The following is a 27437-nucleotide window of genomic DNA, read 5'->3' on the forward strand; positions in this document are numbered from 1 at the left end:
ATACAGGTGACAAAAAAGCACATGACAAGATGCTCAACATCATTAGCTATTGTGGAAAAGTAGATTAAAACTACTATTGAGATGTTATGACGCTACAGTCATATGATCCAGTGATCCAACTTCTAAGTATTTATCCAAATGAAATAAAAACTTATGTCCACACATAAATCTATATGCAAATGTTTATAGCAGTTTTATTCATAGTCTCCCAATAAGTAATAACCCATATGTCCTTCAACTAGTGAACAATAAAATCTGGTATATCCATATAATGGAATACTACTTAGCAATAAAAAGGAATGAAGTACTAATATACACAACATAGATGAATTTCAGATGCATTAGGCTAAGTGAAAGTAGCCAGACTCAAAAGGCTACATACTGTGTGATTCCATTTATTCCAGAAGAGGCAAAATTGTGGGGACAGAAAACAAACAAATGGTTTTTTTAGAGGCTGGAGAAGGGGGAGGGATTAACTATCAAGGGACATGAGGGAATATTTTGGGGCAATAGAACTGTTTTATATATCAACTGTGGTGCCAATAACATAACTTACATATGTGTTTCTCAAAACTTGCAGAACTGTATCCTAACAAGGATAAGCCTTCCTGGATGTATTTTATACCTTAAAAAAAAAAAAAAAAAAACAAAAGAAAAAAATTGAGACATCCTCAGGGTATTTGACAATCTCATTTCCTTTGACGTGGAAGTAGATGCGCTCATTACACACTTTTGTGCAATCCCCCACCCCCAACACACACCAAAAACATTGGTTGTTGTCATGTCAAGTTTCCAGAACCATTTCCCCAGCCTTCTCTCTCCTTTTTGGCAGATGACTTTTCCACCTACTTTACCAAGAAGGACTGGATTAGGTGAATACATCTGACCTTTCTCTCCTCCTCCTCAAATGTTCTCTCCTTATTCATATGATGAAACAAACAGCCTCTAAACATCTCAGGGCATTTGCATTCTAGTATGGAAAGTAATTTTCAAATTATTAACAAGTAATAGGGGCACCAATGTGTCTCAGTTGGTTAAGCATTGGACTCTTGATCTCAGCTCCAGTCATGATCTCAGGGTCATGAGTTCAAGCCCTGCACTAGGCTCCATGTTGGGCATGGAGCCTACTAAAAAAAAGAAAGAAAGAAAGAAAGAAAGAAAGAAAGAAAGAAAGAAAGGATAAACTTACCAAAAAATAGAATAATCTCACCAAAGAGTAAAGTGATTTGGTGGTATGACCAGACACTGACACCCCTTTTTGTTTTGAGATGGTTTGAAGACCAATTAACCATTTAGGTTGAGTGAAAGAAGCCAATCTTAATACTATACTATTGTATACTAATTGTATACTAATACGATCTATATGCTGTATGATTCCCACTATATGACATTCTAAAAAAGGCAAAACTATAGAGACAGTAAAAAGATCAGTGGTTGCCAGGGGCTTGTGGGAAAAGAGAGGGGAAGAAGTTGGAGCATAGGGAATTTTTAGGACAGTGAGACTGTTATTCTGTATGATACCACAATGGTGGATACGTGTCATTATACATTTGTCAAACCATAAAATGTACAACGCCAAGAGTGAATCTTAATGTAAACTATAGATTTAGTTAATAGTAATGCATCAATATTGGCTCATCAATGAAAACAAATGTACCACATTGAAGACAATGAAAACAAATGTACCACAATAATGCAAAATGTTCAAAATTGGGACAATTTTGGGAAAAATTGGGAGGAAGGGTGAAAAGGTATATGAAAACTGTATGTTTTGCTCAGTTTTTCCTTTAAATCTAAAACTGTTTAAAAGTCCACTAATTTTTTATTTTTATTTATTTTTTTAAAGATTTATTTATTCATTTGTTTGACAGACCGAGATCACAAGTAGGCAGAGAGGCAGGCAGAGACAGAGGAGGAAGCAGGCTCCCTGCCGAGCAGAGAGCCCGATGTGGGGCTCGATCCCAGGACCCTGGGATCATGACCTGAGCCGAAGGCAGAGGCTTTAACCCACTGAGCCACCCAGGCACCCCTCCACTAATTTTTTAAAAAGTGATGCAGGAGAGTGAACTTTATTTGTGAAAATTTAGGAATACTTAACCAATTTTATGTTCCTTGATATGTCCTTCTTATTTATGCACAAGAATCATAAGCCATAATCCGTTGACCCCAAGATAGTTTAAAAAAGTCTCTGAATCAGGTTGCATCTTAAAATTGATGATATCTTAAATTCCAGGAAATATGGTATGACAAAATATACATTTAAAGAGGTCTGAAGGAGGCCTTTTAATAAGCATTAAATAAAAATTTAATGCTCAACGTCTTGGGAAATACAAATCAAAACCATGATGAGATACCACCTCATACCTGTCAGAATGGCTAAAATAAACACAGGAAACAACAGATGTTGGTGAGGATGTGGAGAAAGAGGAAGTCTCTTACACCATTGGTGAAAATGCAAACTGGTGCAGCCACTCTGGAGAATAGTACAGAGATTCCCCAAAAAGTTAAAAATAGAGCTGTCCTACAATCTAGCAATTGCACTACTAGGTACTCACCCAAAGGATACGAAAATACAGATTGGAAGTCGTATATGCACCCTGAAGTTTATAGCAGCCTTATCAATAATAGCCAAGTTATGGAAAGATCCCCAGTGTCTATTGACTGATGAATGGATAAAGAAGATGTGATCTATATCTATATCTGTATTACTCAGCCATCCAAAAGATGAAATCTTGCCATTTGCAGTGATATGGATGGAGCTAGAGTGTATGATGCTAAGTGAAATAAGTCAGTCGGAGAAAGACAAATATTATATGATTTCACTTGTATGTGGAATTTAGGAAACAAAACAGATGAATATAGGGGAAAGGAAAAAAAAGAGAGGGAAATAAGCCATTAGAGAGAGACAGAGAGCGCACAAGTCGGGGAGGGGCAGAGGGAGAGGGAGAGAGAGAATCTTAGCAGACTCCACTTTTAGCTTGGAGTCTGATATGGGGCTGAATCCCACAATCCTGAGATCACAACTGAGCCAAAATCAAGAGTCCAATGCTTGATGGACTGAGCCACCCTGATGCCCCTATAAGAGACTCTTAAGGATAGAGAACAAACTGAGGGTTGATGGAGGGAGGTGGGTGGGTGATGGGCTCTATGGGCGATGGATGTTAAGGAGGGTACTTGTTATGAGCAATGGGTGTTATATGTAAGTGACGAATAACTAAAAAAATAATAAAAATAGATTAGGGGAAATAAAAATCTAAGATTAGAAAGTGTTGCATCATAGTCTAATTGTCAGTGTTTTTCTTTTTAAGTGGGGCTTAAAATAATAGTGCGTCTTACAACAGATGGTGTCTCAGGTTAGATGAGATATAGATTAAGTGAGCACTATAAAAATCGGCTAGATGATGTATATTTAATTTATCTATTGTTGCCTCTGATGGTGGGCGTTAAAAGGAGATTACAATTTGAATTCTAGTGCTTTATTTCTTGTATTTGAAAATGACAAAGCAACTGACATGAAATGTTAACCAAGATAAATCTGAGAACTAGGAGCATGGCGTTATGTCTTTTTCGGCTATTTTATTTTATATATTTAAAAATTTTATACAGCAAAGCAAATAGCTGAAAAAAAATCAAAGAACACCTCAGAAACCTTCTCAGAGCAGGCCAATCGCCAATGTATTTGTTGGGGAGTTTTCTCGGGGCATTGGGGGATGGCAGAAACGGAGGGAAGAAATTGTCAGCAGGCAGACACCAAAAGACAAATATTCCACTTATATGAGGTACCTACCATAGTCAAATTCATAGAGACAGAAAGAAGAATAGTGGTTACCACTGGCTGAGCATGGTGGGGGAGTAATATTAAATAATATTATTTAATGGGTACAGAGTTGCAGTTTGGAATGATGGAAAAGTTCTGGAAATGAATAGTGGTGGTTGCACAACACTGGGAACGTACTTAAAACCACCAAATGGTACACTTAAAGATGGTGAATTTTCTGCTATATACCCCCTCCCCCAACCTGGGTAGGGGAAAACAAGAGTTTTGTTTGGGCATGTTGGGTTTGAGATGCTAAAGGTAGTTGGATAAAATCCAAGCTCAGTGGAGGGAGTGATCATGAGCTGTAGACATAGACTCAGCAGACAGCATGTTGAAGCCACAAGGCTAGAGAAAGGGGAGGGGAGACCAGGGCCCTCCAACCCTCCAAGGAGTGGGGCCAAAGAAGCCATGAGCAGAAGGTCTTCCCAGTAAGAGGCAGCAGTCAGTGGTCTCAAAGGTTTCTGAGAGACTGACTGAGGTGAGACCTGAAATTTGGCAATGTGGGAGTGCTGTGTTCCAGTGGAGTACTAAGTACTAAGTATTAAGTACTAAGTAAGGGAGAGAGACTCAAGTGGGTCAGGAAGGAGAAAGTGGTAATGGGAACTATCCCCAATATTTTGAAGAAATTTTGCTGTGAATATTAGGGGAGGAAGGTGGGGCTAGCTAGAGGCAGATGAGGTGGCCTAGGGTAGCTCACCCCCTGTTTTAAAAAAAATTGTATTTATTTTAGACAGAGAGAGTGAGATAAGGGGGAGGGGCAGAGGGAGAGGGAGAGAATCTCAAGCTGACTCTGCTAAGTATGGAGCCTGACATGGGACTTGATCTGATGACACTGAGATCACGACCAGAGCCAAAACCAAGAGTTGGACGTTCAACCCACTGAGCCACCCAGGTGCCCCTCACCCACCACCCTGAGCCCCCGTTTTTTTTTTTTTTTTTTAAAGATTTTATTCATTTATTTGACAGACAGAAATCACAAGTAGGCAGAGAGGCAGGCAGAGAGAGAGGAAGGGAAGCAGGCTCCCCGCTGAACAGAGAGCCAGACGCGGGGCTCGATCCCAGGACCCCGGGATCATGACCCGGGCCAAAGGCAGAGGCTTAACCCACTGAGCCACCCAGGTGCCCCCCGAGCCCCCGTTTTTAATAGATGAGAGATTCCAGAAAATGTTTGTATGCTTATGGGAATGATCCACTCTTCCCATTAGAGGGGGCGAGGAAAGGTATAGGAGAGGAGAGAGAACCGAAGGAGGAGGGACACGGGCGGCGTGAATGGCCTGAGGTGGGAGCAGACACTCCATTCCTGAGGAGCATGGGTGAGAGAGTGGGCGGTGGGGCTGAAGTTTGGTGGTGGGAAGGCGATGGGGTCAGCTTTCTGAGCTGAGCTGGGCCCACGCGGGGCTGCTAGAAGTCTGGGCACAGAGAACTTGTGAACAAGTTGTGGCAGAGGTAGGAAAGGCAACACCCTCCCTCAGGAAGTGCCATGGGTCTACCCGGCTAGGCAGAGTGCCCTGTGGAGCCCTGAGGACATCAGTGGAAACCAGTGACAAGGAAGTGGAGTGACTTTCCCTGGCAGGGAGCTCAGGCAGGTGGGCCTCACAAACTCCTGGACCAGCAGCAGGAGCATCACCTGGGAACCTGTTAAAATGCAAATGACCTGACCCATCCCCAAATGCAAATGACCAACCCAACCGCACTGAATCAGACACACGGGGTGGGGCCCTACCCACCTTTGTACCCACCTGTGTTTTTCACAAGCTCTCCAGGTGATTCTGAGAGTTCGAGAAGCTCAGAACTAGCATAAAGGAGCCAAGGGGACCTGGGGATGACCTGCCACTTGGAGGTGAAGGCAATCAGATGTTTCTAGTGCTGTGAGCTCCCTCATGGATCTGGAAGCAAGCCCTGGAGACTGACAGGACTGGAAGGCCCTTTAAAGGAACTCTGGGCTTTCTAATGAATGATTATTTTGCAAGACAAACATCTTTCAAGTGTACTTTTTTTAGAGCCTAAATTTGAATATTGAGTTTCCTGTCCACGGTTGTTTGAAAGGACCCCGGACTCTCTCTCTCCAGAACCTTCTTGGGGCCTGCTCCATCTTTCCACATGGCTCCATTGCAGTTTTCAGTTCTGTGGGGAAAACATTGGCCATTCCCCTATGTGTGAGGCCTCTTCCTTTCCTGACGAAATAGAGACAAGGATGAGTCAGCCTCTCCCAACCTCCAGGATCTCCAGTTGTCCCAGTGACTCAGAGGATGGTCTGTTTCATGGGTAAGTGCTCCTCCCAGGAAGCTGGCAGCCCTAGCCACCCCCTACCTCAGTCACCCCCCTCCCCCCAGGGCTTCCATCAAGACACATTACTAGCGAGACCCGGTGGGGGTTGGGGCAGGCCAAGAAAGGTCAGCCATAAGTGGACCAGGAAAGAGGGTGGGAGCTGAAAGGCTACGATGCAGGAGGCTAAATTTGTTTCTCATCTGGGGGTGACCTTGGATGGATCCATAAAGGGCTCAGTGTTTCTTCTCTTTTCTTTTCTTCTTAAAGATTTTATTTATTATTTGACAGAGAGAGAGATCACAAGTAGGCAGAGCAGCTGGCAGAGAGAGGGGGAAGCAGGCTCCTCTCAGCAGAGAGCCTGATGCGGGGCTTGATTCCAGGACCTTGACATCATGACCTGAGCTGAAGGCAGAAGCTTAACCCACTGAGCCACCCAGGTGCTCCAAGGGCTCAGTGTTTCTACTTGAAAATGGGAAAAATCGTACATCCTACAATATGGGACTTGGTAGTGGCCCAAAAAGAGAGAAGATGAGCCTCTTGGAATATATCTGGCTGGAGACATACTTTGGAACTTTTCTGTGCAAAAGAGAGGGAGCCCTGGGGATGGTTTATCCTTGAGGATTTCTTAGGACAAGCTACCATCTGAGCAGGGCCTGTAGGAGGGTGCGGAGGCCTCCATGGGAGGAGGACGGGAGGTCAGAGGTGGAGTGACTAGTCCAAGGCAGGGGAGCTTGGCAAGTAGGGGCACCTTGGGGGGCACAGAGCAGCTGATAGAAACACAGCAATCCCCAAACTGTGGGTTTGGTGGTGCCTGTGTTGCTGGGTCTGTGACTCTTCTCCTTCACCCCTGTGTCCATCAGTGTCTCTCTCTCTGTCTCCTCCCCCTTCTCTCCTATGTCACAGAGAATAGTGAAGCCTCCTATTCCCACGGGTTCTGTGTTTTCTTTCCTGTTTAGATGGTGACTGGCATCTATCTGTTTATGGAGTCAGCAATCAATCCATCCTGTTTACTTGTCACTGACACAGTGCGTTGTGGTCAGTGAGGCTGTCCACAGCCCCCCAGGGTGGGGTGGGGACCAGGATGTTGACACATACACACACACACACAGGCACACACACTCAGCCATGACCAGGTCAATTGGCTTCACCAGAGCCAGGAGGTCCTGGTCTGTTCTGCTCCGATGTCTGGGATGCTGTGGGCAGTTAGCTGGGCCAAGGTCATCTCCCCCCGCTGCTGAGCTCCATGGCCAGCATGCTTGGCCCAAACTCAGGGCTCAGGAACGATCTCCTGACTGCAGCTGAGTGCCCAGAGCACAGTTCCTCAGGGGTTTTGTGGGGTGTAGGGGTCTTAGAAGTGAGAAGGACAGTGCCCAGAGAAATAACGTCAAAAGGCAGCTTGCTTAGCGTGCTCATTTCTACACGAAGGAATTAGGAGCAGAGAAGGTAAAGGAATTGTGGATTGGGTCACCATTTACTGCATTCCTTCTGCTCCCCTCTCCCGCTTGGGCCCCTCCTTCCTAATTCATGTGACTTGAGACCCACACTTAAGTTTGTTTTTCTTGGTTTCCCCAAATCCAGTGCAGTGGCACTGGTCAGGGTTAGACTGGAGATTGATGAGGTTTCCTGGGGTTTGTGGTGTGAGCGGGGAGAGCAGCAGGGGTCAGGCCAGACCTGTGGGGAGAGAGGGGGTGGTAGTGATGGGCATTTAAATCGAGGTCTGGAAGACCCAAGGCTCAGAAGATGATGCCCCCTGTTTTCAAGGTGCTGGCCCAGGACCTGACTTCTAAACTCTGAGCATAGGGCCCAAGCACGCAAAGATTGTCAAACAAAAAACCAAGGAACAAACAAAATCCACATAAGCCAAGAGTCTAGGCGGATGCCCTTTGATGCTTCCAGAGGATTCTCGGAATTCCTGAGGTCATCTGGAGCTCACCAGGGTCTGCCTCATGGCCTGACTGTACACTGTACACCTACTAGACAGACCTGGGCTTAGGGGAGGGTGGGGGGCTCAGCAGTGCCACTCACTCTCAGGGTGTGTGACTGGGGCCCACGCTTCTGGGAACAAATGATTCCTTGTTTGTCTGAGATTCAGACTGAACTGAGTGCCCTGTATTTTTCTTTGCTAAATCTGCCAACCCTTCTAAGCCCTCCAAACGTTGGTCCCCACCCTCAACTCCTACCTAGAGGCCATCAGTAGCAAACTCTGCAATATTCTGAAGTCTGGGATTGCACCTCAAAAATTCACATAAAGTTTAAGCCCACCTGTGTGTTTCTACCCTTGTTTTGCTCTAAAACAGCTATTAAATTATCCTAGTTAAAAAGCAAACCTCTCCCATGTACTCACACTGGATTTTGGGTTAGTTAAGGTCCTGCTCAGCCTATCAGTCGGCTTTCCAGTGGAGGAAGGAGCATTGGGGACCGTCTGCCCTCGGCAATGGTGAGTGAGGAAAAGAAGGGCAGGAGAGTGAGATTTTCAAAAGGGGATTTGTCCAATTTAAAGGACTCCATTTTTTGCCTCCCTATGCTGCCTTTTCAAGATGTCTTTCACAACATGGGAATCACTTTAGTTAAAAACATTTGATTCCCTTACATGGTAGGATAAAGGGTGGGCAAGCAGAGAGCCAGAGCCTCTAGAAAAGTGGAGAGGAGGCAAGACAGTACACGTCCCCTGAGAACAGTGAGGGGTGCTTTTAGAGCAGTGGCTACATACTGGGATGGCTAGGGTGCCCAGGTTCTCCCCAGACCCCTTACTTCAGAGCCTTTCAGTGGGGGTGGGGGGTGGAGGCCGGGGAGGACCTGGGCATCAGTGCTTTCAAAAGTTTCCCAAGATATCCCAGTGTGTGTTGAGACTCCTACCATTGCTCTGGAGATCTGCCACTCAAAGTCGGGTCTGAGGACTGGGGGGCAGCAGTTCCAGCTAAATCTCAAGCCCCACCCCAGACCTGATGAATCAGAACCTGCATTTTCATGAGGTCTCCAGGGGCTTGTGCTGTCTGAGAAGACCTGCTGGACCACACCTGTTGGGAACCTCAGCTTGATGGGGGTGGTCACAGCAGCAGCTGGCTTTCTTCAGGGGGACCTGAGGGCCACTGGTGCTAGTCTGTCCATCAGAGCCCACTGCACAGTCTCCTGCTCCTGGGTGTCTACAGTTGTAAGCTTACCCACACTGATGGAACTTGTATTCTCTGCCTGGGTCTGTTCGTGTCTTTTCATCGATACATCCTTGTTCCATTGGGACAACCATACGGTAGCCAAAGTTCTTGGCTGAAGAACAGGGACTCCTATCCTGGCGGAGAAACCTAAGGACACCAGTCAGGATCTGTGGAGAGGACAGGCAGAAGCATACAGTGTGGCCTTGACTTCAGACGCAGTATTCACGTACTGCAAGGTTATGTAGGTCTGGTTTTGAGCCATGTAGTCTCTTGTTGTTTAATTCTTTCTTCAGTCAGTTGGAATTGATGTAACTTTCAAAAAGCCTGGTTAGGCGAGATTGTTCTTTGTCTCTATCGGCTGGCTATTGTCGCAACAGTGCTGTGTAACAACCACGAGACCTCAGTGGCATACAACAATTAGTATTCATTTCTCATGGGTATGTGTGTTGCCTGGGATGACTCTGCTGAGGTCCTGCGTCTACAAGTTGGCTGGGCATTTGCTGATCTAGGCTTGGATCAGATAGGTGCTTCGAGATATAGTCTGGGAGAGTCTGAGTGCTGGTCTGCTACTTGAGTGTTCATTCTGCAGTCCTGGGCTGAAGGGCAGTGGTTATGCAGGGGAATGTTTCTAACGAAGGTGGAGGTGGAACCATGCAGGAACTCTTCAAACAGAGGCTCCAAACAGACCTATTACCACTTCTACTCGATTTCATTCAAGCCTGACATCAGTGGGTGGGAAAATATACTCCACCTGAGTTGTGGCAAGAATATGGAGGCAAAAATACTACACAAGGAAGTGAAGAATTGTGGCCAGTAAGTCAACCCACTGTATCTTCCAACCTGGAATGATGCTTCCTTGGGGATATATGACCCATCCCTTCCAGAACTTTAAAAAGCTCCCTCATAGTGGGGACTGCTGGCTGTTCACCAAAAATCACTTTCCTACCCTTCCTGGATTCCCATATTGAACATAATTCCCAGCCTCCCATGTAGTTAGGTGTGACCATGAGACTGGTTTTAGCCAATGGTGTGTGAGTAGAAGTGATATCAGTTTTCAAGCTAAGGCTCTCTTCTGCTGCTGGCTTTGTGCAGATGACTGCAAGACCCTGATGGTTGCTGGAGGCATGTGTTGGAATGAGCTTTGATCCCTGAATCACAATGTGGACGAAAGCCATTATGAAATGGGAATACCTCTTTATTGCATAGGTAAGATATGAATTTCTATTATGTTTGAACTGCTGTATTCTTGGGTCTATTTCTTATAGGAGCCAGCATTACTTACAACTGATACATTTCCTAAAGCCCTTCTTCATTACTCTGGTCTCTCCCTGTGGTGGTGGGTGTGGAAGCACTTGGTAAACTAGAAAATGCTCCACACATGTGAAGTCTGACTGTGATCAATGCTTTACTAATGTTTCAACACACAGCTGAGCCTAGATCAGCTGTACGGAGGTGACAGAGACTGATGCTAATAACCAGTGACATCTGGAGGGGAACTGATGGCTTGGACATCAATTTTTATATCCTTTATTCTTTTTAATCCTCACCACAACCTTGAGTGACAGGGGCCTAACATTACCCCCATTTTAAGAATGGCAAAAGGGAGATTGCCAAACTTGTTCAGGGCCTCACGGTTGGTCAGGTCCTTACACCTGACCTCCTTCCCCTCATTGTTCTGGGAGGAAACAATGAGGAACCTTCTTAGCTCCAGTCCACTTTGCACAAATCAGGCTCCAAAGACCCCTTGGTGGGTGGGGAGATAGAGAAACAGGTTGTACCCAAGGCTGCTGGTGGTGGTGGAATGATTTGTAAGGAGTATTTAAAATTCCAGGCCCTAATCAAAACCATGTACTCCAGAAATCCATTCTTGAAGGTAAGGTATGGGGTTTCTGCTTCATGGTAGATTATCTTTATGATGGTTACCAAGGAATCCTCCCATTCGTGTATGCTCATTTGTTATGGGTTGAATTATGTCTCCCCCATAGATATATCAGGTATGTTGGAGTTCTGGCCCCCAGTACCCCAAAACATGGCCTTATTTGGAGATCGTGTTTTTACAGAGGTAATCTGGTAAAAATGAAGCTATTATGATGGGTCCTGATTCACTGGTGCCCTTGTAAGGAGGGGAAATTTGGACACAGAATAGGGGCAGGCACAGAGGGGAACTTGTGTGAAGATGAGGGGATGAGGACAGAGATCAGAGTGATGATCTATAAGCTAATGACCACCAAAGATTGCCAGCAAAACACCGAGAACCAGAAGACAGTGGGAACCAGCCCTGCTGACACCTTGATCTTGAACTTCCAGCCTCCAGAACCATGAGCATGAATTTCTGTTGATTAAACCATGTACTTTGTGGGACTTTGTTGAAGCAGTTCTAGCAAACTAATACAACACTGCACTCTTCTTATCAAGAGGTGGAGTCCATTTATCCCCCCCTTGAATCTGGGCTGGCTTTGTGACTTTCTTTAGCCAATAGAGTGAGGTAGAAATAATGAAATGGTACTTCTGGGTCGAGGTCTTTAAGAGGTCTGGCTGCTTCCATCTCACCCCAGAGAGAAAGCAGCCTATGGTGTTGTAAGGCCATTCTACAGGAGAGGTCCCATGGAGAGAGAAACCATTTGGATTGTTCCAGACCCAGCCAGGCTTCCAGCTGATGTCCCTAACCAACAGCACACACAGCAGAAGAACTGTCTAGCTGAGCCCAGTGAATCCAAAGAGTCGAGAAATCAGAAATTGTTATTTTAAGCCACTAAGTTTTGAGGGTGGTTGGTTATGCAGCAATAGGCAACTGAAAGGAACTTTGGCAAGTCTTCTAGCATCCCTGCCACAGTAGTCCCTACAGCCAGATGCCTCGGGTGCCATCCTTGCTACCGTCCTCCCCAGTGGATTCTGGGTACCGCCTGTTTCCTCACATTGCTCACTTCCTCAGAAGACTCTTCAGTGGTACGTCTGGTTGCAGGGTCCTGGTGAAGCCGGCACCCCTGCCGCACCAGAAAGTGGGAAAGAGCATTTTGGCTTTGGAGGAGGAGGTGCAGGATTCGTGACATGGAAAATTCTCCAAACTCAGAAGGATGTTCAAAAGCTACTGGGCACCCCTGAAATGATGAAGGCTCTCCACAAGGGCCAAGTATATCTATATTTTTGTGAACTCTCTGTGTGCTTGGCACACAGCCCTGGACCCATTCACCTTCTAATTGTAAACAGTGCCCTGACATCACCCTTCCTCACTCCGCATCCCTGTGGTTGGAATGGACCGACTCCAGGGCTGGGCATGTGATTCAGGCCCAAACAATGATATGTGATCCAGGCCGAGCCAACTTGGTGTAACCTTGGCTTTTTGCTGGGACAGTTGAAAGAAATGAGGACCTGAACTGTGAAGGTGGAACTTAGAGCCCCTGGCAGCCATCTTGCCACAGCAAGGAACAGAGAAGAGAGACGGGGAAGGGAAGACTAAGTCTTGACGGTATTTTTAAAGCCTCTTGGTACCCAGATCAGGCAGACCATGGGCATCTTCTCTTATGTGAGCGTACATATGTCCTACTTGCTTACACCAAACCAATCTGAGTAGTTTTCCATCATTCGTCAAATCCATTTTAACGTTTTTATTTAATACAATGACTCTTTGGAGTAGCTATTATTTATTAATCCCATTTTACAGGTGAGGAAACTGAAGCACAGGGAGGCCACATTGAGGCCAAATTCAAACCCAGGAAATTAATTCTGAGAGCCACTCAGAAACCTTCCTCTTCCACAGTGACAGGGAAGGATTCACAGAGGAAGGTGTGACATTTAACCTGATCTTTAACTCTAAGGGGACACAGGGATTGGTTGGGAGGGAGCGGAAAGGTTTTCTAGGTGAAGGGACTAGCCTGGGCACTGACCAGGACTTTTCTGCTGAGAAGAAACTTCACCTAAAATTCTCCATCTCCCTGCCTTGAAGCCTATCCTCACATGGGTTTCTCCTGCCCAGGAACATTAAACCCCACTTCTGTAGAGACACCTCTGCTCTCCAGGCCTCCACCCATGTGGACTTATGCTCTGCAGTGGGGCCTGGCAGGTCCCCTGTAGGGTCTAGGTTAGATGAGGCACCCTCCTCAGCCTGAAAGACAGTTCAGGGCAAGGGCCTGGCTTCCCCCCAACACTTCCACCCCTTGGACTTGGTCTCTATGGGCTCCAGGAGGCCCTGGAGATGCTCACAGGGTTAAACAGAATGAAATGGTACTAGACCAAGTGATCTTGCCCCTTAAAAGAGCACAGAGGAAAAACTGCACAAGGGACCAGAACAGTGCTTGCAGGATCTCAAATAGGGAATAAGTAATTTCCAAATAACTATGATTTTTTAAAAGAAAATAAAAAGTGACCCTCACACCTATTTGCTTCGGTTTTTATTAAATCGAGGATGAGGCAGTGGGTACTACAGAAGGCTGTTCTCCAAAAGGCCAGTTCTGCTCCGTGGGCTACAAAGGGATGGGCCGTGGCGGTGTGAGCGCCCCCTGCCACCTGCCCCCCACCCCCCAACCCCGGCTGTCTAGAGTTGGAGACTGAGGCATGGAGGTCTCAGAGGCATGGTGGCAGGCGGCTGGAGCCGTGGAGGCATCGGTGTGGGGGAGAAAATGAGATTGGTGGCAGCCCCTGGGGACGAGCCTTCAGTTCCCAACTGAGATCCAGTGTCGGGTCTGCGCGAGTGAAGGCAGCTCCAGCAGGAGAGATGGACAGCTCTTCCCTCCAAAAGCAGGGTTCTGAACTCCGCGGGTAAACCGAGGCCCGAGCTCTGGCTCTGCGGGTCGTCTCGCAGGCAGCCTCGGCCCGAGTTACGCCCAGCACAGGGCGGGCCGGGCTGGGCTGGGCTGGCTGCTGTTCTTTTGGGCCTGAGTGGGGACGTTTGGCGCCCGGCTAGAGAAGGGGGTGTCGGGCTCAGGTGCTGAGCGCGGGGTCGGCCGCTAGGGAGGCGGGGGCCGGAAGCTTGGGAGGCAGGGGCCGGCGGGTCTTAGCCTCCGGCGGCCCCAGCTTCCCCGCCGCCGGCGGGCCGGGCCGGGGAGGAGCTCGGCGCGTCCCCGCCCCGAGGAGGAGCGGGGTTGGGAGGGGGCCGGGCGCGGGCGGACCCGGCGGGGTGGGCCGGGGACGCGAGGCGGAGCGGGGCTCCACACAGGCCGCAGCGGCTGGCTCGGGCCCCTACGGTCCCGGCGGCGGCTGGAGGAGGAAGCCAGGCGGCTGGAGGAGGAGGGGAGGCGGAGGAGGCCGAGGCTGGAGCGCCGCTTACCGCAGACTCACTTCCCCGGCTCAGCAGGGAAAGGTACCGCGCGCCCGCTCCCGGACACCGGCCCCTCGGCCCCGAGCCCCCCAGCTTTCGCTCGCGCCGGCAGGGGCTGCGGCCGCCACGGGAGGGTGAGGGGCCCCGAGCGGCCCCGAGGGCTCCGGCGGCCGGGGGCTGCGGCGGCCAGCGCGGCGCTCGGGCGGGAGGGCTGGGGTGTGCGGCAGCCGGCAGGAGGCTTGCGGAGAGCGGTGGGCGCCGCGCCCCCCTCGCTCGCGTCCGGGGAAGCGGTGGTCCGGCCGGGTGCGGTGATCCCCGGGCGGGGGGGCTGAGCTGGCCAGGCCAGCGCACGGCGGTGGAGGGCAGGCCGGACCCCCGGAGCTGCGTGCGGCAGGGGAGCGCCCGGGGCACCCGGCGGGCGCGCTCGGTGGGCGCAGACAAAGCCGGGCGCCGGCGCCCGGCGAGGACTCGGGCTGTCCAGGGGGTGGGCGCTAGGGAGAGAAGAGAAGACGCCGGGGCGACGGCCGGGACACGGGGAGAGGCTTGGCCGCCCCCCCCCCCCGGCTGTCCGGGTGGTCTCAGGGAGGGGAGGGGAGGCGGGTAGGGTGGGGAGCAGCTCTTTCCGAAGGGCCAACTAGGGAGCCAGGCTGGAAAAGGGGTAGGCTGTACTGAGCGCTCACTTTGGGGGGAGGGGCTGAGAGAGGCGGCTGTCTTGGGGCTGGGGCTCTGGTAGGGCAGGTGAGGGGCGCGTGTACCCCCTCAGAGCTAGCACTAGGAAGAGGCACAGCCCCGATGAGGTAAGTGCAGTGGCAGGCACCAATGGTGAGATGTACCCACAGGTAGTTTGCCGAACCTGCTGGTGGTGACATATCCCCTGCCGTCTGTGAGACGCAACCTTGATGTTCAGCAGGTGCTCCAGGGGTCGTTGGAGTGGACATGAATAGAGGGTTAGGTAGGCATGCGTCTGAAAGTGTGTGCGGGGAAGGCCCAGGGTTTGTAATCTGGCACTTCTGCCCCCCTTCCTTCTTGTAGGGGGGGGAAGGAAGCATCTCAGTTCCTGCCACAGACCCAGGCCGCCACTTGGGCTCCAAGGTGGTCTGCTCCCTGTCCCTCACTCTTGGATTACTTCCCTTCTCTCCAGTGTTAGAAGTGTCTTCTTTTTTCCTGGATAAGAACACTTCTTGACACCCTCCTTCCCCCAGTTATAGCCCCTCCTTTTTTTTTTCCCCCTTCATCCTTCATTTTTCCTCCCTTACACACCTACTTCTCCACCTCTCTTCATAGCAGAACTTCTCCGAAGAGCTGTCTGCACCTGCTGGAGCACATTCCTCTGCTTCTGTCCTAGCACTTCACTGAAATTGCCCCAGTCAAGGTTTCCAGGGATTTCCACGCCCCCACAAGCAGGTCTTCCTTGACCCCCCTTGGTTTTATTGATTTTTTCTCCTTTAGAATCATATCCTCTCTTGACTTCTGGTTTTCCTTCTCCTTCCCTGGCTATGCCTTCTTTAGGGATCTTTGGGGACAACTCCTTCACTCAACTCTAAATGTTGGAAGGTCCCAGGGCTTTGTCCTCAGCCCCTCCTCTGTCCTGACTCCCTACTATTTACCTATCCTCCCAGCTCTCATTCTTTCTTAGGATTTTTAAAATCAAGAAGTAGTTTACAAACACGCTGATCTTAAGTGTATATCATTTTCCTTCTCAGGATTTTAAGTAGCAAATTTTGTCACCGGCTCCAGCTTCTCTATCTAGCTGCCCATCTCTTGATTTGGGGTGTCCTGGATGTCTCATAGGTATGAAAACTTCATATGGATGACACAAAACCCTGACTGCACTCTCCAAAGGTGACCCTCTATGGGCCTTCCCATCTCTCTAAACAGCCCATAACCCATACACCTTTAAAGACAGGAACAGGTGACACCAGCTCCTCCCTTTGCCTCCGTCCCCATATCTAGCCCAACATCACGTTCTTTTGGCTTTTTCTGCAAGATCTATCTCAGGCCTGTTCTTCATGCTCTGACTCCACTGCTGTGACCCCAGGCTACTGCCCCAGGCCAAACCACCTTTTATGTCTTGCCCCAGTGCTGTAGTAGCTGCTCTCTGCTTTCTCCAAATTCCCACTTGCCCACCTCTAATCTATTGTAATTGAGCAGCAAGAATGATTTAGAAAAATAGTGATTAGAAAATCACATTCCTCTAAAACCCTTGATAGTTCCCTATTGCACTAGGAATAAAATTTTAAAGCTTACTGATCAGACCCTCCATGATCTGGACACCATTGACTTCCTCCCGCCTTATCCTGACCACGTCCCCTTTGCATTCTTCCTGATAACCAGGTCTGAATCACTTCTGCTCCCTGAACACTAGCTCTTTCCTGCCCTGGGCCTTTGCTTGTGCCATTTTCTCTGCCTGGAATGTTCTTCTAGGGTTTTCTACTGGGTTGGCTCTCAACTTAAAGGTGCCTTCCCAGTCTTCGTAGAGGTGCCCTCCCCACTTCCCTGTAATGCATCATAGCACCTCGTTTCCTTTCTTCCTTATATTTATCACAGTCCATAACTGTTTGTTGCAGTTGTCTGTTTACTTTGTCCAGCTTCTCAAGGGCTGGACCTTGACTGAATGGCCTACGACTGAACCTGGAGCATCTAGCAGAGTTCCTGGCATGTAGCTGACTCTTGGGAAGTCTTGAGCCAGGTGGGAAGGTCAGGGCTGGGTTAGGCAGAAAGACATAGGTATTGCAGTCAGTGGACGAGCCCCCTCTTTAAACCTTAAGTGACCCTGAGGATTTTTATTTTCTGTCCACAAAAGAAGTTGTACAAATTGCTATAAGATCGGACAGGGCCAGTAGGATGTGAAACAGGAAGTGGGAAAGGTCCAGGCAAGCTCCAAAGCCAGGCCTGTATGCCTAGAGGGGGATTGGGTAGGTTTGGGGCATATGGAGTTGATGTGGATTGTGGTGGGTGGGGCATCAATGATTTCAATTGCTCTCTTTGGTGGAAATCCAGGCTGGGTCAGCAGAGAGCTCTGTGTGTGTGTGATCTAACTCAGGAGATGGGGGCGGTCTGGGCAGCCAGAGATTTATTTCAGGCCTATCCCTTGGGTACCTGCTGGGTGCCCAACCCTGGGGGCAGGGAGTTGAAGGGGAGGAAGAGTCTGGGGCTTGGGGTCTTTCTATAGACCCTTGTCTCTGCACCCACAGCTCTCTTCTTTGTACAAAGGAGCCAGCTGAGAATCAAATTGTGTGACTGGTGCTCTCAGAATGGAGAGCTGAGAACCAGGGGACCTGAGCTCTGGGAGGGCCCTGGATAGAGGGACTGGTGATGGACCAGTGGGATGCTGTGAGGGGAGCGCTGGAACTAGGGGCTGGGGGTTCAGACCTAGGGTCGGGCTGACATGCCTAGGAAGAAGCTGGAACAAGGGGAGTATCCTGTTGGGAGAAATCAAGCAGAGCACAGGAGGCTGGCCCAGGGCCCTGGTATACTCATTGGGTGCCAGGCAATCGTCTAAACACTTTGCAAATATTAACCCCTTCATTCTCTTAACAGCTCTATAAGGTGGGTCATATTCCCATTTTATAGATGGGAAGACCGAGGCACAGTCATATAACTCAGTAGAGATAGAATGAGGATTTGAACTCAGGGAACCTGGCTCCAGAATCCATGCCTTAAGCCACTCCACTCTGCCACTTCTTCCATGCCTCTCAGATCCGCACCAGCTGAAGGCTTCTTAACAAACAAGGGCTTTTTCTGACTCCCAGAGGTTCCTGGCCTTGAGGCGGGGAGGTAGGCAAGTAGTCATACCGTCTAAGGTAGAAGTGGTCCTCACTCAGAGTGGGCAGCTGAGGTTCTCTGCTTCATGCCCCATTTTTTTCCAGGAGGGTCTCCAGGCCCAGGCCAAGTAGTTGGGTGTCACGGAGACTGTGATTTTGGGGTGCTGGGGAGGTCAAGTGCATAAACAGCTCCCTAAAAAAAAAAAAAAAAAAAAACAAACCAAAAACCAGCTCCCTGCTTGGGATGCCATTAGAATGTCACCTCTCACTCTTAATCTCACAAACAAACTGAGGCTTGCTGGGGGTTGGGGGGTAGGGAGAGGGTGGTTGGGTTATGGACACTGGGCAGGGTATGTGCTATGATGAGTGTTGTGAAATGTGTAAGCCTGATGATTCACAGACCTGTACCCCTGGGGCAAATAATACATTATGTGTTAATAAAAATAATTAAAAAAAGAATGTCACCTCTCTGGGTTTAGCATTGCCCATTGGCCTCATCATCTGCCTTTGGAGAACTCAGGAGGTCAGGTAGGGGCTCTGCAGATAACCTGCTTTGGATTACTTCTAGAATGTTGCCAGGTGGAGCTTCAGACTTGGCCTTGGGTTTGAGCAGAGCTGGGGACACAGAGAAATGATACTTGAATAGAGCTTAATCCACATCACTACTCATCCTGTCCTTACCTCTTTTTGTCTGTCTGTCTGTAAAATGGAATGGGAGAAACTTTATCCTTGCCCTCCAGAGGTTGTGGAAGCTGGGAACTCCTCGAGGTTACATGCTTCAGTGCCTTCTTGCAAACCCGGCATAAGGGAGTGAGGACTTCCCACGAGGTGCCAGCCCCAGGAACTGGGCCAGGAAGGAGGGAGGCGGGTGGAGGGTGTGGCAGCCCTGTCCTTCGAGGCTTTCCTGTTTGGTCATGATGATGCCTCTGGGCAGGTGACTTGGCTTCCTCAGGGCCTGGCTGGCTAGCTGAACAAAGGATGCTGACCATATAGGTATGGAGTCTTTGCTCCAAATTCTGAGCCCCAGATTCAGAGATCTGCTCCTCTATCTCTGCAAATCCTGCCAGATCCCCAGGAAAAGAGGGAGGAAGAGTTGGTGGCATTCTTTTCACTTTGGGAAACTGAGGCACAGAGTAAACACATCACTGGCAGAAGCTCACCAGGCCCATGGTTCTTGGGAGTGCCCTTTCTCGGGCAGGGACACTTGTCCATACTGAGTCCTTGTCTGCTGGGTTGAGGTGAAGACGGTGGCAGAGCCTGAGGCTGGCAGGCTGGAGCCAAGGGTGGACGTCTCCTCAGCTGGACCTTGTTACCTGTGGTCAGCACCTATGCTCCTGTCTGGTGCTCAGAGCCACTGGGAACATGAGAGCTCCACTCTGTAGGAAATGAGTGAGTAGGAAATGGCATGCCAGATGTGATATAAGAAGGTGTAGTTCAGCCTGCTTCCTGGAGGAGGTGATGCCTTAGAGGGCCCTGAAGTTCTGAGCAGTGTTAGCCAACAGAGGAGGAGATGGCATTCCCAAGATGAAGGGGGAGTCAAGCTTGGAGAACTGGGTTGAAGCCAGGTCAGGGAAGGTCTTCACTGGGTGCTGAGTCTAGAGTTGATTCCCTAGGCCCTGGGGAGCCATCGAAGGTTATAGGCCTCAGGTGCGATGACTTGATCAGACCAGTGATCTATAAAAGTGCTTCTCAAACTCTAACACGCAGATCACCTGGGCATCTTGTTAAAATGTAGGCTCTGATTCAGTGGGTCTAGGCTGGGGCTTGAGCCTCTGTATCTCGCACATGCTCCCAGATGGTGAAAACCTGCCGATTCAGGCCGTGTTTGTGTGGGGAGGGTTGAGACTGGGGACTCAGGGCCCAGGCAGACAGGTACAGTGACAGGTGCAGCTCAGGTGGGACCAAAAACAGGTAAAGGGGCCCATCGTGGCTCCCATGGACTGTATAGCATAGAAGCTGCGTGTGTGTGGGGGGCGGGGGGCTGAGGGTGGGGAGTACATAGAGGGTGTGGAATGCACGGACCACTCTGCTGAGAGGGGGTGCTTGGAGTCTGGGTCTCAGACGGTCAACATAGGCCTGATTTTCCCAGTTACCTGACTGTGAGGAACTCTCGAGACCACGAGAGGGTGTCTCAGGCGACTTCCCCAAGGCAGGGTGACACAGGGCCAGCGTAAAGGGGACCTTATCTTTGCTGACAGCTGAGCCTGGCCCTGTGGGTAGCCAATCTGGGGTGAGCACTCTTCCTCCAGCCAGGGTGGGGCCAAGAAGATTGGGGAAACAGCCCCAGACATGCCATCCTCTCCTAAAAGTCCCCAAAGTCATCCCAGCCTCTGAGCTGTCACCCCCAGGGTGTGCATTGTCCCTCACTCTGGCCTGTGTGAGTCCTGGCAGCTGGCACTGATGGTTACCTGAGCTGCTGTTGGGGTCTTATCCCACCTGGTGACCTCCCCTCCACCCCTGTACCTGGAAGTGAGGAGGCCTGGATGCTTCTCTCTGCCCTGCCCCTGACCGGGCTGCCACAGGCAAGTGTCTGCTCCCCTCTGAGGCCCTAGTTTTCTGTAAATTGAAGGAGTCCATTCCCTCCCTGGGAAGTAGGGCAGGGTAGGGGGGAAGGGTTACAGGGTTTGCTGGGTGGGGCACGGCATCTCAGAACAGCAGCTTCATCTGTTTTAATTTTGGTTTAATATCAAAATTCAAGGCTAATGATGGAGTAGAAATAAGCAGTGTCCAGCTTGCTCTGGGGATTTCCCAGGCTGCTTGCTGTCTGGGCCCTACATGGCCTGGTGCTGTGGGAGGAGGGTGGTATCTGAGGGCCCCAGTCAGATGAGGTCCCTTCTAGACGCTGGCAGGAGGGGAGGCAGTCACTTAACCCAGAGGAAGGTGGAAAGGACAGAAACTGAGGGCAGCACCAAGAGGGACTCTCAGGCTGAGTTCGTCAAATGTCCCCTATATGTCCTAAAAGGATACCCACCTGTGATCCCTGCCTGTCTGCCCTCTGCTGTGCCAGGCTGTTCTGTAGGGGTGGGAGGGGCAGCATTTCTTAAAGACTGTTTTGAGAAACCCCAGGGGTTCTGGGACAGGTAAGGGTAGAAGCTGGGAAATTCGTTCCTCCAGCCTGTGGGAGATTCAGAATGCATTTAAGAGAATTAAAGGTTCTGATAAGTCCTGCAGAAAAAAATCTTTTGTTATTTCCTAAACTGATTTGACCATGAAAATCTTTGTTGGGGAAGACTGCCTAATAATATGTCCCACTGACCAGGAAAGCACCCAGTGGGAAGGGCTGTTGTGGAAAGATGCTGCTCCACAAGAAACCACAAACAAGGGTGATGGGTGGGGCTGGAAGTACGAGGTAGGGAAAGAAGGATGATGCTAGTTTCCTGGAGGAGGTGGGCTTGGTGGGGTGGGTACAGTTTGGACCATAAGTGGAAGAAAAGGGCACTGTAGAGGGAGAGTTGGTCTGAAGGGGATCTGGGCCCAGACCCAGCCCTCCCTTCTTGTGGCAACAGCTCTGCTCCACTGCACCGGGTGGCTGAGAAAGGCACCTGGGAGGACCCTTGTCGTAGCTAGGCCTGGGTCTCTGTGATTTTGGGATGGCCTCTCCCCACCCCTCCCCTGCCATCTCCTTGTTCTATAAGGTCTCCCAGCCTTTCATCTCAGAGAGCGGGGTTGTGATCTCTGGCCAAGAAGTGAAACTGCTGTGTGCCTCAGTTTCTTCATTTGGACTGTGTGGATGATGTGACTTCCCTTGTAGGGCCATTGTGACACTCAGATACTGGTTGGCTGTTCTCCGTGTGATTGACATGGCTGTAGGCAGTGTCTCTGGTGGGGACCCAGGAAAGAGGACAGTTGTCAGGGACATGAAGAGGTACAAAGGCCAGCAGAGAGCACGGTGAGGCTTAAAGTGGGGTCCTGATGAGACCCAAGGAGTCATCTTCTGTAAAGGGGAAGGAAGAGGGACGGCGAGGGTAGCCCGGACCTGCTGCTTAGAGGTGTGGCCTGCAGGGTGGGGAGATTCTAACAGATTGAGATGTTACAAGCTTAGCCTGGTTGTAGGAGTCAGAAGGTTCCCTGAGTGCACTTAGGAGATGGGGTGCCGAGCGCAGGTGGAAGGTGGCAGGGGCCTGCCTTGGGGAGCCATCAGAGGTCTTTGAGCAAGGTAGTGGTTTGATCAGAATGATGCTTTAGTGCGAAGCATGGCACGGGTGTGCAGGGATGGTGGGGTGGCGGGCAGGCCCTTCAAGTACACACATTGGGCTTCCACACAGAAGAGCTGTGTCCCTGAGCACGGGGAGGGAGCAGGTTGCTTATATGACCCTTCTGCTCAGAGTCTCAGAGCTCTGAGTCATTTTCCCAAAAGGTTAAGAATCTCCCCTTGTCGCCTTCCAGGAAGGGGTGTTGCCAGTGCAGGAGGGGGAGGGGGAGAGTCCCAGGGCTCCTGCTCCCTGCCTCTCCCTTTCTGCTGCCCCGTGGCTGGGTGGGACAGTCAGGGAGGCCACCCTGCTTCACCCCTTGCCACACCTCATTTCCTCTGAGGTGTGAGGGCTCTTTGTTCAGCAGCTCAGGTGGAGGAGGTGGGGTGTGGCGGCTCCAGCAGTGACCCAGGAGAAGTTGCCGGAATGGTGCGTTGGACGCAGTGACGAAGGAGCTCGGGAGGCCCTGGCAGAGGATGCCCAGTGAGCGTCTTCACCTAGCCCAGCACCAGGCTCCTGTCCTCCTCTGCCCAGGCTCCTTCCTCCTCAAACAGGCGGGCACCAGGGCCCTTCCTGCTCTCTCTACATCAGAGACTGAGAGGACGAAAGATGAAGAAAAGCATTTAGGTTCGGCCAGAGTGGCGTGGCCTGGCTCTGGGGGGAGTGGAGGACCCTGGCTGCTCAGTCCAGATTCCTTTATCCTCTAGCTGCTTCTTGGGGGAAGAATGTTAAAGAAGGTATGATTTAAGACCAGGGGAAGAAGCACTTGGAAATGATGTGTAATTTATTAGGAAAAAGAAGAAAGAACCTATCCACCCTCTGTCAATTTGGTGCCAGGCCCTGGCAGACCCATAGTGCCTGTCCTGGCCACACGGCCCCACCTGGCATGAGCTGTTACCCCATTTCACAGATGGAGACACAGGCAGTGCCAGCAAATGGCATGACTGGGTCTCACAGCCAGATTCTTGGACATCTGGTCTGATGCGCCTTCTTTCCCGCATAGTATCCCCAGAGCCTGTCCCCAAACCTGCAACCATGCCTCCTTACCCACAACCAGACTTCCTGCCCAAGCCAGCCCAAAGTCTAGACCCCAGGGAGGAGGGGCTGGCAGGTCCTTCTTTTGGACTGGCCAAAAAAATGAGACCTTAAGTCCGCTAGATTTTAAGGTGATTCAAGCAGGATACACTCAGGATCAACAATGCGCAGACATCCTTAGGAAAGATTTTTATAAATGAGCCTTTTAAATGTTAAACGCAGAGATCCCTTTTACTCTCTCTCTCTCTTTTATTTTAGGAAATTAAAAAAATCATACACAATGTGTGCAGTTAACTTTTGAGTAAATCTGAAAAGGTAACTCAAGAAAAGACAATGAACTTGACTCATTCCTTGGTTTTACAAAAGAGTAGAGCTGGAGCGTTAAGATCTTACTAAGTGAATTCTGGAGTGCATTATGCCAGATGGCAGATTATGGAAGCTCTCTGAGCCTCAGTTTTCCCCTTCTGTGGAATGGGGATATTGATGCAAGCATCAGCTGATATATTCCACAGGAAATGCTCAGCGCTGGGCTCCGTACCTCACATGTGCTCAGCAAAAGTAGTCCTAACGATAATAACAGAATTTATAAGAACAGACGTTTCTTGATTTCAAAAGCTGGTGAGTTATTAAGTCTGTCTTTGAACTCAACAAAAGGACTTAAAGAATATGTTTATTGTCCAAGCCCAGCGTCTTAACTCTGTAGGTGTTTTATGGATTAAATCATGGGCTCAGGGCCCACATATGCATTTTGAAATGAATACCATTGGCTTTCCAGACCTAGTTCCAGCTCTTCCTGGGGTGGGGGTGGGGGTTTCTGCTTCAGGGTTGAACTTTATGGAAAGCGTTTTATTGGGTGATCCAGTGTTAGGACTCGTTAGGACAGCACAGCTAAACTGCTCTGAAGTTACCAGGAGGGGGAATGTCTTGGGCCAGTGAGAAAGGAGGTGACTGTCTAGAGGGAAGTATGAGTGAGTTGCTCTTAGAATTTTCTTTTGTGTAGGCAAAGCGATCAGACCTCCGTTTCTGTTCTTGGTTATAGAGGACAAAACTGAGGGCAAAGGGCTGTGGCCTGGCACAGCGTCGTGCCTGGCAAACCCTAAGCCAGCCCTCATGGGGTAGGGTAGCTAGGGGGGCGTGCAGCACGCCCCACCAGGGCCTTGGCTGGGAGGCAGGTGGCCTCCCAGTGGCAGCCCCAGGTTTTGGCAGTGCAGCTGGGCTGAGCAGCCAGGCCCCGGGGATGCCTCCTGCCAGCCCCCGAGTGCCTGGCACAATGTGTTCAGTGTCAGTCTGTGGGGAGGGTAAGACAGGAGATGTGCCAAGCAGAGGGCAGTCCTCAGGCCTGCTGCCTGGGGAGGCTGAGTGGGAGCCTGAGAACCCAGCGAGCGTGGGGCAGAGAGAGATGAGCTCAGGACTGTCAAGCCCCGCTCTGCCCCTCACTCTATCCCCATCTGGGAATCTTTCTGAGCCTGTTTTGTCATCTGTAAAATGGGCAGCAGGATGTCGTATTAAAAGATTAAAAGATTCAGTGACTGGAGAGGTGAGTCCCCAGCATGGGACCTGGCACACAAAGGTCTCCCTATATACAAGTTTGCTATGGAGTGTATCTGGTGGCTGGGTGTTTTGAGGCTGTTTTCCTTTTCTTTTCTTCATTTTGGGACCCTGCATGCCACCTTTGCCCTGTGATAAACTCTGGTGAGTGGGGTCATAGGAGAAGGAGCTTTGCCCAGAAAGAGTTTACTACAGGAAGGGGGACAGAGTCCTGCTAAGCCTTCAGGTCCCCACAAACACTGTGTGGGCAGCCCAGCTCTGCCCTTGGGGCAGGGTGCCTCTTTGGGGGCAGGGTGTCCCTGGCCAGGCAGCATGGGGACCCTGTGGCTCAGGAGAGAGGATGGGCTTGCAGGAGACCTCCCTCCTCCCGGGGCTTGGAGGCCAAGCACAGATGGGCTTTGTGCAGTCACGAGGGGCCTGCTGGCGGCGGCGGGAGTGGGGGAGTAGGGGGGGTGGTGGGGGGGGGAACCGTGCCCAGGCTGAATTTGTCTCCCAGCCTCGGTTCTTGTCAGTGGTTTTGAAAGAGTCAGTGGAAAGTGCTGACTGGGCTGTCCTCCTTCACCCCAGAACTGAGGCTGCTGCGGCTCCTGGCAGGGAGAGGGGAGAAGCCCCGCAGGGAAGCAGCCACCTCCTCATCCACCAGCTCCGCCTCCCAGGCTTTGAGGGCGCCATCCGCAGAATGGGTGGATCTCCGGGTGCTGGCGGCTCACCCGGGTCTGAGGCTGCGGGGAGCTGGGATAGCCCCCCCGGGGGGGGCCCTCCTGCTCAAGGATCCTGCACCAAGTTCTCTGGCCTCAGTTCTCTTCCTCCCTCCTCACACGCTTGTGGTGAAGGGTGAGGGGTTGGCCAGTTCACGTAGAACTTGTCAGAGTTTGATGGTGTCATGACTGGTTACCCAAGTCATCCTGATCCTGCCCTCGCTCTCACCCCCACATCCTGTCATTCAGCCGGTCCCCAGAGGGTCACCACAGCACTCTCATCCTCTGCTTCTCTCCTGCCTGTCACTTCCTCTGCTCCAGTGTCACCACGTGGGCCAGACTTCCCTGACCTCCCCATACAGAGCAGCAGCCTCTCCCCTCACCCTGCTTTTGTGTGGTGGCACTTGTCACCCCGGGCCCATTGGACCCTCTGGGGGGGTTGGTAGTGGAGGTTTCTGGCTGTCGCTGCATCCTAACTACCTGCCACAGAGTAGCACTCACGGAACATTTTTGTTTCTGTGTTTGTTCTTACTGTTTCTATTGTGGTAAAAGATACATTACATTAAATTTACCATCTCACCCATTTTTAAGTATACAGTTCAGTGGTATTAAGGACATTCACGTTGCTTCTGCGCTCCCTCCTCACCATCCATCTTTAGAACTTTCCTTCATCTTTCAAAACTGGAACTATTCCCATTAAACACGAGCTCCCCCAACTCCCCCTTGTACCAGCCCCCCGCACTCACCACTCTACTTTCTGTGTCTATGGATTCCACCACTCTTGGTCCCTAATAGCAGTGGGATCACACAGTAATTGTCCTTTTGTGACTGGCTTATTTCACTTTGCATGATGTCCTCAAGGTGCATGCATGTTGTAGCGGTGCCAGAATGTCCGTCCTTCTTAAGGCTGAATAATATTCCATTGGGTATGCCGACCGCATCCTATTGCTCCATCCGCTGACGGACACTTAGCTGGCTCCCAGCTTCTGGCTATTTTGGATAATGCTTCTACAGACGTGGATGTCTACCTATGTCTTTAAGACCCTGCTTTCAATTCTTTCACATACACACCCAGGAGTGGAATTGCTGGATCATACGGGAACTTCAGATTTAGATCTTACATTTATTTATTTATTTATGGGGGGGGGAGGGGCAGAGAGAGAGGGAGAGGATCCCAAGCAGACTCTGTGCACTGAGCTTGGAGCCTGATGCCAGGCTCCGTCTCAGGACCAACATCGAACAGTCAGCCTCTCAACTGGCCGAGCCATCCAGGCGCCCCTGTATTTAATTTTTAAAAAGCCCCTCCACCCTGCCTCCCACGGCAGCTCTGCCATTTTACATTTCTACTAACAGCGTGCAAGGGCTCCCCTTTCTTCACATCCTCACCCAGCCTCGTAGTAGCCATCCTAATGGGTGTGAGGACAAAATATTTTTGCGTGAACGAGTGAAAATCTGTCCCCTGCTTCCTCCTGCCCCCATTTTCACCCCTCTCCCCTCAGGCCTCATTTTCTCTCTTATCTTGTTGGTGTTCATCTCTGTGGCTTCTCCGCTGGCGACACCCTTGGCCTGGAACATGCCACCAGGCTTCAAGAGGCAGCTGAGACATCCTGCCCTCCTCACTGCACCCCTCACCCCAGGTCCTGTGCTCACCCAGAGTTCTCCCCACTCTTCACCCTGCTCTACTGAGAGTTTGCGGTGCCTGTGTTGTTTG

The 27437-nt window shown here is 50.4% G+C and overlaps 1 protein-coding gene across 4 annotated transcripts in view; it reads left to right on the plus strand.

Moving 5' to 3' along the window:
- The first annotated feature begins 5973 nt into the window (after positions 1–5973).
- LOC111141466 (spermine oxidase) overlaps positions 5974–27437 on the plus strand; it is a 45501-nt gene continuing 24037 nt past the window's right edge. For 2 of the 4 annotated variants that reach the window (XM_022494044.1, XM_022494043.1), the window contains exons 1-2: positions 5974–6082; positions 10330–10443. The gene's annotated coding sequence lies outside the window, so the exon portion shown is untranslated. Of the gene's footprint in view, positions 6083–10329; positions 10444–14433; positions 14534–20597; positions 20778–27437 lie in introns of those variants that run through there. The other 2 variants (XM_022494045.1, XM_022494046.1) reach the window with 2 other exon arrangements.

Source organism: Enhydra lutris, unplaced genomic scaffold, assembly GCF_002288905.1.
Source record: "Enhydra lutris kenyoni isolate GAN:26980312 unplaced genomic scaffold, ASM228890v2 scaffoldscaffold6, whole genome shotgun sequence".
NCBI lineage: Eukaryota > Metazoa > Chordata > Mammalia > Carnivora > Mustelidae > Enhydra > Enhydra lutris.